General features: G+C 40.7%; 1 pseudogene; it reads right to left on the bottom strand.

Moving 5' to 3' along the window:
* Positions 1 to 4370: 4370 nt before the first annotated feature.
* On the bottom strand, positions 4371 to 6003 carry LOC125506887 (phospholipid-transporting ATPase 1-like; annotated as a pseudogene).
* Between the last annotated feature and the right edge of the window lie 3531 nt (positions 6004 to 9534).

Here is a 9534-nt window from a genome sequence, read left to right on the forward strand (position 1 = left end):
AGATAAATTCCTCACGTCCAGAAATTTATTTTAGAATTTTTGGGGTTCCAGATCTTGCGCTAGCTATAGATTACTACAGACTGTTCTGTTTTTGACAGATTCTGTTTTTCGTGTGTTGTTTGCTTATTTTGATGAATCTATGGCTAGTAAAATAGTTTATAATCCATAGAGAAGTTGTAATACAGTATGTTTAACACCAATATAAATAAAGAATGAGTTCATTACAGCATCTTGAAGTGGTATTTTGTTTTCTTTCACTAACGGAGCTCACGAGTTTTCTATTTTGAGTTTTGTGTTGTGAAGTTTTCAAGTTTTGGGTAAGAATTTGATGGATTATGGAACAAGGAGTGGCAAGATCCTAATCTTGGGGATGCCCATGGCACCCCCAAGATAATCCAAGGACACCAAAAATTCAAAGCTTGGGGATGCCCCGGAAGGCATCCCCTCTTTCGTCCACTTCCATCGGTAACTTTACTTGGAGCTATATTTTTATTCACCAACATGATATGTGTTTTGCTTGGAGCGTCTTGTATTATTTGTGTCTTTGTTTGTTAGTATGCCACAATCATCCTTGATGTACACACCTTTTGAGAGAGCCATACATGAATTAAAATTTGATAGAATACTCTATGTGCTTCACTTATATCTTTTGAGCCAAGTAGTTTTGCTCTATGTGCTTCACTTATATCTTTTGAGCTAAGTAGATTTGCTCTATGTTCTTCACTTATATCTTTTGAGTGTTATAATTTTGCTATATATGCTTCACTTATATCTTTTGAGCTAATTAATTTTGCTCTATGTGCTTCACTTAGATCTTTTAGAGCACGGTGGTGGATTTGTTTTAAAGAAACTATTGATCTCTCATGCTTCACTTAAATTATTTTGAGAGTCTCTTAATAGCATGGTAATTTGCTTAATAATAATATGCTTGGTATTCAAGATTTGTGAAACTTTCTTTTGAGTGTGTTGAATACTAAGAAAATATTGAAGCATGATAATTGTTTTGAGATATGGAGGTGATAATATTAAAGTCATGCTAGTTGAGTAGTTGTGAATTTAAAGAATACTTGTGTTGAAGTTTGTGATTCCCGTAGCATGCACGTATGTTGAACCGTTATGTGATGAAGTCGGAGCATGATTTATTTATTGATTGTCTCCTTATGAGTGGCGGTCGGGGATGAGCGATGGTCTTTTCCTACCAATCTATCCCCCTAGGAGCATGCGTGTAGTACCTTGCTTTGATAACTTCTAGATTTTTGCAATAAGTATATGAGTTCTTTATGACTAATGTTGAGTCCATGGATCATACGCACTCTCACCCTTCCACCGTTGCTAGCCTCTCTAATACCGCGCACCTTTCGCCGGTATCATACACCTACCATATACCTTCCTCAAAACAGCCACCATACCTACCTATTATGGCATTTCCATAGCCATTCCGAGATATATTGCCATGCAACTTTCCATCATCTAGTTCATCATGACACATCCATCACTTTCATATTGCTTAGCATGATCATGTAGTTGACATAGTATTTGTGGCAAAGCCACCTTTCATAATTTTCATACTTGTCACTCTTGATTCATTGCATATCCCGGTACACCGCCGGAGGCATTCATATAGAGTCATACTTTGTTTTAGTATTGAGTTGTAATCATTGAGTTGTAAATAAATAGAAGTGTGATGATCATCATTCAATAGAGCATTGTCCCAAAAAAAGAGAAAGGCCAAAGAAAAAAAAAGAAGGCCCAAAAAAAGGGGCAATGCTAGTGTCTCTTTTTCCACACTTGTGCTTCAAAGTAGCACCTTGATATAGCGAGTCTCATATATTGTGCTTCAAAGTAGAACCATGTTCTTCATATAGAGAGTCTCATATGTTGTCACTTTCATATACTAGTGGGAATTTTACATTATAGAACTTGGCTTGTATATTCCAATGATGGGCTTCCTCAAATTGTCCTAGGTCTTCGTGAGCAACCAAGTTGGATGCACACCCACTAGTTTCTTTTGTTGAGCTTTCATACATTTATAGCTCTAGTGCATCCGTTGCATGGCAATCCCTACTCACTCACATTGATATCTATTGATGGGCATCTCCATAGCCCGTTGATACGCCTAGTTGATGTGAGACTATCTCCTTTTTGTCTTCTCCACAACCACCATTCTATTCCACCTATAGTGCTATATCCATGGCTCACGCTCATGTATTGCGTGAAGATTGAAAAAGTTTTGAAAAAGTTAGAGTATGAAACAATTGCTTGGCTTGTCATCGGGGTTGTGCATGATTTAAATACTTTGTGTGGGGAAGATGGAGCATAGCCAGACTATATGATTTTGTAGGGATAACTTTCTTTGGCCATGTTATTTTGAGAAGACATAATTGCTTTGTTAGTATGCTTGAAGTATCATTATTTTTATGTCAATATAAACCTTTGTCTTGAACCTTTCTAATCTGAATATTCATACCACAATTAAGAAGATTTGCATTGAAATTATGCCAAGTAGCACTCCGCATCAAAAATTCTCTTTTTATCATTTACCCACTCGAGGACGAGCAGGAATTAAGCTTGGGGATGCCTGATACGTCTCCAACATATCTATAATTTTTGATTGCTCCATGCTATATTATCTACTGTTTTGGACTATATTGGGCTTTATTTTCCACTTTTATATTATTTTTGGGACTAACCTATTAACCGGAGGCCCAGCCCAGAATTGTTGTTTTTTGCCTATTTCAATGTTTCGGAGAAACAAAATATCAAACGGAGTCCAAACGGAATAAAATCTTTGGGAACATGATTTTCTCACCGAACGTGATTCAGGAGACTTGGACCCTGCTCCAAGGAACAAAAGAGGCGATCATGAGGGTGGGGGCGCCCCCCCTAGGGCGCGCCCCCTGCCTTGTGGGCCCCTCGTTGCTCCTCCGGCGTACTTCTTCCTCCTATATATACACACGTACCACCAAACGATCAGAACAGGAGCCAAAAACCTAATTCCATCGCCGCAACTTTCTGTATCCATGAGATCCCATCTTGGGGCCTATTCCGGAGCTCCGCCGGAAGAGGGCCGTCATCACGGAGGGCTGCTACATCACCATAGCCTCTCCGATGAAGTGTGAGTAGTTTCCCTCAAACCTTCGGGCCCATAGTTAGTATCTAGATGGCTTCTTCTCTCTCTTTGAATCTCAATACAAAGTTCTCCCCCTCTCTCGTGGAGATCTATTCGATGTAATCTTCTTTTTGCGGTGTGTTTGTTGAGACCGATGAATTGTGGGTTTATGATCAAGTCTATCTATGAATAATATTTGAATCTTCTCTGAATTCTTTTATGCATGATTGGTTATCTTTGCAAGTCTCTTCGAATTATCCGTTTGGTTTGGCCAACTAGATTGATAGTTCTTGCCATGGGAGAAGTGCTTAGCTTTGGGTTCAATCTTGCGGTGTCCTTACCCAGTGACAGAAGGGGCAGCAAGGCACGTATTGTATCGTTGCCATCGAGGATAACAAGATGGGGTTTATTTCATATTGCATGAATTTATCTCTCTACATCATGTCACCTTGCTTAACTTAATACTCTAGATGCATGCTGGATAGCGGTCGATGAGTGGAGTAATAGTAGTAGATGCAGAATCGTTTCGGTCTACTTGTCACGGATGTGATGCCTATATACATGATCATGCCTAGATATTCTCATAATTATGCTCAATTCTATCAATTGCTCAACAGTAATTTGTTCACCCACCGTAGAATACTTATGCTCTTGAGAGAAGCCACTAGTGAAACCTATGGCCCCCGGGTCTATTCTCATCATATCAATCTCCATCACTTTAATATTGTTTTGCTATTTACTTTGCCTTTACTTTTTACTTTGCATCTTTATACCAAGAATACCAAAAATATTCTATCTATCAGATCTCACTCTCATAAGTGACCATGAAGGGCTTGACAACCCCTAATCGCGTTGGTTGCGAGTAGCTATCGTTTTGTGCAGGTACGAGGGACTTGAGCGTGGCCTCCTACTGGATTGATACCTTGGTTCTCAAAAACTAAGGGAAATACTTACGCTACTCTGCTGCATCATCCCTTCCTCTTCGGGGAAAACCAACGCAAGCTCAAGACGTAGCAGCCACCACGGGAACTTATATCTAAGGTTTCTAGTGTCCTGCAGAAGGAATGTATGATGACTTTCTTGAGTTCTTGTGGTTTAGGACCCAAGCTTGTGAGATCACCTTACTAATTAAGGGGATTCAGACGGGAAAAATAATGAATGTACATGTAAACAGAAACATCTAACATTACTAACAAACAAGACTGCTACATGAAATAGAACTAAACATGAACATCTGACATAGCTTGTGAAAATAATCAGGTTAACTCCAATAATCAGGTGAACCTGTAAAACGCAAAGGTACATGCATTCAAATATTAGTGAGAGAAAACACGTATGAATATGTAAGTGCTAAGTATTAAAAGGCCTACATGGTCGATATCACATATTCTAATTCTTTTTGTCAAATGGTGACGTATCAAGAATTCCATACTCCAAATGTCCATCGTACTAATATTATATGTGAAGAAATGTACACAGGAAAGGACAAGGCTTTGTTACAAGGTATCTACCATTATGTTTCAGAATAGTGTCATGTTGTAGCCCTCATTTTGAAGCTTTGCCTCAACAGTCTCAGACAATAAAGAAGAGTATTATGACTATTATGAGTAAGTCCTCTAGAATACCAATCAATGTTGTGGGAACTGATGTGTAGATAATGGAACAGAAAGCAGTACTCTAATCTACCAGCACAAGGGTTACAGAATATGTAGTGTGCCTAAATCAATTCATTAAGAACTTAATTAGACCAGTGTACCTTACAAGAGGTCCAAAAAGACCAAAAGGGAGTGCAGGGTGATGCTTCCGTATTCATACATTTGCATAGTCAAATTATAGGTGACAAGTAACAAAGGTAACACATATATACTTAGCTTACATCATATGAGAAACACACAGAGGAGGGAATACGTACCAGAAGAGCATTAACACAAAGAAAGCATTCTGGTAGAAGTTATAGAGAATCATGTATGTCATAGACCGATGGTTCCAGTGCTTGTGCGCAAGAAGTGATCTATTAAAAAAACTGCCCCATAACATATCTGAGGCCATCACTACTTGACAACCTTCTTGACCACATATACCAAAACCAACATCAGCCATTTGTATCATTGAAATATAATTTTCCCCTGCAAATAGAAAACAAGATCATAAAAAACCAGACTGTCAAGATGAACATGAGAAGATGCCAAATAGTGGAGAAAAGAGTTAGCCATGTCTCCAAAATGAAAGATGACGGTAAAAGTGACAAGTTCCATGTACATCAAAAACTTATATTGGCATAATTCTGCAGTATTGTTTGTTTGATCTTCAATTGTCAGAAATGACTTGTGTCTTTGTAGTAATTGTGACGTTCAACAGATAGGGAGCTTATTATTGTATATACCCTTATTCGTATATAACTGGATTGCACACTGACAGAAATGCAATGCACATCATGTGATTCCACTCCTTCCTCTTAGTCCAGCACCCTCTTTTCCATAACTCTCTCTCTCAAATACACATGTCCTCCCTTGAGGGGAAAACATAAATTAATATGGAAACCATAGATATGGAAAGGAAAAGGAACAAAACATGTATATGGAATTTTAAGCCATGCCTTTGTAGACCTGCTTCTAACTATAGTGCTATGTGTACAATTCTTTTCTTATAAAGAACAAGCCCACAAAAACTACAATATTATTGAATGTATTGTATTTGGAGAACCATAGTGAGCAGATCTAGAATAAAGCCTTTTCGCACCGGTATTTGGAGACAATATGAGGAACAGACACAACCGGATGTTGAGAATGAAGAGCTGGTGCCAAAGAGCATACCTCACATGTTGGCCGCCGCAGCAGGCGCCTGCTTGAGGTGGTCCAGGAGCCCGTCGCCACCAAGGCAGAGCTAATCGACATTGGCGGGGATAACGTGGTCAAGCTGTAGTGAGGGTGCCGCCTTTAAGAATAATGCATTTTCTTAAGAATGGATCTAACAAAACATGGCACGGCCAAGTATGCTGGTGCATATGACTTGCACTCAGATCAACCACATGCTTATCATGAGGGAGTTAAGGTCGTTTCTTCCTTGACAAAAAGTCACTCTATCCAACTAAATATACCATACTTTGAAGAATAGCAATGCATTATATATCCAGTTCATGTTGTCTTCAAAATTGTATGAGTTGAGGGTTCATAATATGTACTAGTGGGCAAGGGCGCTCCGCCGCGCCAGGAAGTTACCCAGATGTTTGCTTGGCTTTTTTTGAAAGGGAAGGATGTTTGGTTGCCTATATATTATTTCAGTTCTATAAGAAGTATTTAGCTGTCCATCACTTTAATGAGTTGGTTTATTTAACAAATGTGGCATATTCTTAGATAGGAAACATGGCACATTGATAGGTGAACAACACCACAATAATTCATTTTTAGAGAGCAAAATATACGATATCCACTGTCATTGTCGGAAACAAATGTTCACTGCCATTGTCTTAAAGAGAAATTCTCAGATGAAACTGAAATTATAATATTATATGCCTAATTTAGCAAGTTATCAGCATGTTAGGTAGCTTTTGAACTAATTGATAGCTCAGAAGAAGTGCTACAGTTTGTAAAATTCAGCCATTTCTACATTACTATACCCTTCAAAACAGAACCCAAAGAAATATTTGCAACATGAATGTGTACAATTAGTCTTAAACAAAGAATAGACATAATCTTCACAAGATCCAGCGTGGCAAACCATGTCTACAGTTCTCAAATAAGACGTCACGATATCATCACCGACTTGTTGTTCTAGCCATACATTAGAAATTCCATCCATTAGCATTTGAAAACATTACTCAACGATTACCTTACCTCATCAAATCATTGTGACACCTCGTATCCTGCATGCACTACTAGGGAAAAGCCTAGCAGTAGCGCGGGTATTTGGTGTATCAGTAGCGCGGGTGCTACAGCTAACGTTTAGTAGTAGCGCGTGTTACTGCTATACCTACTTAGCAGTAGCGCTTCCCATACCAGCTCTACTACTAAGTGCTTTAGCAATAGCGTTTTTATGTCCAGCGCTAAAGAGCGCTACTGCTGTATTTTCTCATATCTTTTTTTCTGTGTATTTGTGATGTTTTTGTATAGGTTTTATATCATAAACATGCAATATGCTTGTTGTATCATACACACAATAGTCTCGTCATATCATCCAACACAAATCATGTCATCACATCACAATCATGATATAGCTATAGAAGTTACATGACATGTCTCATCATACATAATGTAGTACTTCTTGAGGCGTCGGTTCGTATCCCTCTCTCGCACTAGTGTGAACCTAAACTAACTGTTGGCTGTCGCTCCGAAACCGGTACACCTGGGCCAGACACTCCGGCCACTCGTCGTATACTCCTGGCGTAGCACTTCTTTGTCATCAATGATATATGCACCTGCATCATCACACAAGTCGATGATATGCAACATATATAGATGAGCAACAGAAAGAGACAGACTTGGCAAAAATAGAAGCAACATATCATAAGCATAAATAACAAAGTTCATCGTACCCAAAATGCCCAAACTAGAGTGATCTTCGCTAGTTGAGGAGGACGGTTTAATTACATCACAAATGAAGTTTCGTCGTGCATAACTCAAAGTTTCGTCATTCAGAAAGTATGGACTAGACGTACACATTGTCATATATCGACAATCACTCCAACATGTCGCGCCATCCATCCAAGTTAGGGAGATAGTCCCCAAGCTTAGTGAAAGGCTTCAGGTCGAGACGCTGAGCAACTACGTGTGTTCGGACGTCTTCCCGCGACATTTGCTTTTCCTCGTAGAACATCCTTGTTTTTTCGAGGACCTCCATCATGATGATTTGGGCAAGTTCACGCTGGATGTGATAGAACTCAGCTCGGAGTCGATGATCCGGGCTATCTCCTACATTCTTTGCCCATTGCGGAATATGGGCATCGCCGGATGTAGGTGACATGAGAAGGTTCTGTTGATCCCGTCTGTACTCCAGCATGTGGTGTAGGACATAGAATCCATCACTAAGAGTATCACTCGGTTGCTGGATGCAGCAGAAGTAGGTCTTATGGCCGAAGGCGGGCCTGCCATTCCTTGCCTTCTTGGTCTTGTTCTCTCCACCCCGTACGCCCTAGTAAAAGATAGCATTGTTGAGAACAGACTTGATGTGGGTGTAATACTTTTTGTTCATATTCTTCGACGAGTTCAAGTAAAGAGTGTGGGAGTATCAGGGGTAAAGGATGATGAGGACGGCGCACCCGTGGCTGTGAAAAATAACTACACCTCAAATTAATTAGCCTCCACCGTGCAAATGAATGATTGAAATCGAAGGAAGGATATCCGCGCGGATGACTTACATGGGATGATAAGGCACGAGAATCATCTCCTTGTCCTTATTGGCGACCATGAAATCGACGATGTAGTCCCTCGCGTATTCACAGTGCTCTGCGCAGACTGCCAAGAAGCCCTCGTGCATGAAGTACGGGTCAGCGACATAGATATAAGGTATCTGCTCAATCCCGATGATGTAGTTCATGTACAAGGCATAAAGGCGGACAAACATAAAATCCAGCTTCTTCAAGTGAAACATGTCAACGATGTAATCGAATCAAAGGAAGAACTTCTCTGCATGGAATGTGTCGACGTACGACCTTTGCCGCAGCACGTTAACCATGTAGAGTGGGTATCCTGGATTTTCCGAGGCGATTAGGTTTTTCTCTCTCCACATCACATCATCATGAAGTCTCCTTAGATCACCGTGTATGGCCTCTACCGATGCCTTAGGTAGGATTGGTTCACCGGGGATATGGAGTTTCGCCGCACCGGGGACAGGTATACGGTCTTGAACCCGAGGCTGCGGAGGCGGATGGATCATAGCAGCAACTTTATTATTGCCTTTCCTCTCTCTTCCTATGCTTCTTTGGTACTGGAAGGTCGTCTATAATACGTTCAGCCTCTAGAGGCCGCAATTCAGGCACCGACTCATGACACTCAAACTCTGAGTACTCATACTGCTAATCCATCAATCCTCCGTTGTCATAGGCGCCAGTATTGAGATATTGTAGAGTGTCATCGTCATCCTCATCCTCATCTATGGCATCGATATCATGCATTGCTTCTTTGATGGCGGCGACGTCATTAGCGACTAATGGAGCCTCTTCCTCACCCCGTCTGCTATCACCCGGCATGACAGGCGATGCTAATTGGGTAGGTGGGGTGTTGATGTTCATACCTTGTTGAGGCTGCGTGGTCGTGGGTGTGCTCCTGGCCGCCTCCAGACGAAGCAGACTCTTTGGCCACACCCACCTCTTGCAATCACCAAGCCACAGCGGGGTCTCATCGTCATCTCCCCCTATTAGTACCGTAGGAGCCAAATTCTCGTGGCCCGGTTTGACATTGGCCATGGAAACCTTGAAGACGTCAGGGGGG

Source organism: Triticum urartu, chromosome 5A, assembly GCF_056163025.1.
Source record: "Triticum urartu cultivar PI428250 chromosome 5A, HENAU_Tu73, whole genome shotgun sequence".
Lineage (NCBI taxonomy): Eukaryota > Viridiplantae > Streptophyta > Magnoliopsida > Poales > Poaceae > Triticum > Triticum urartu.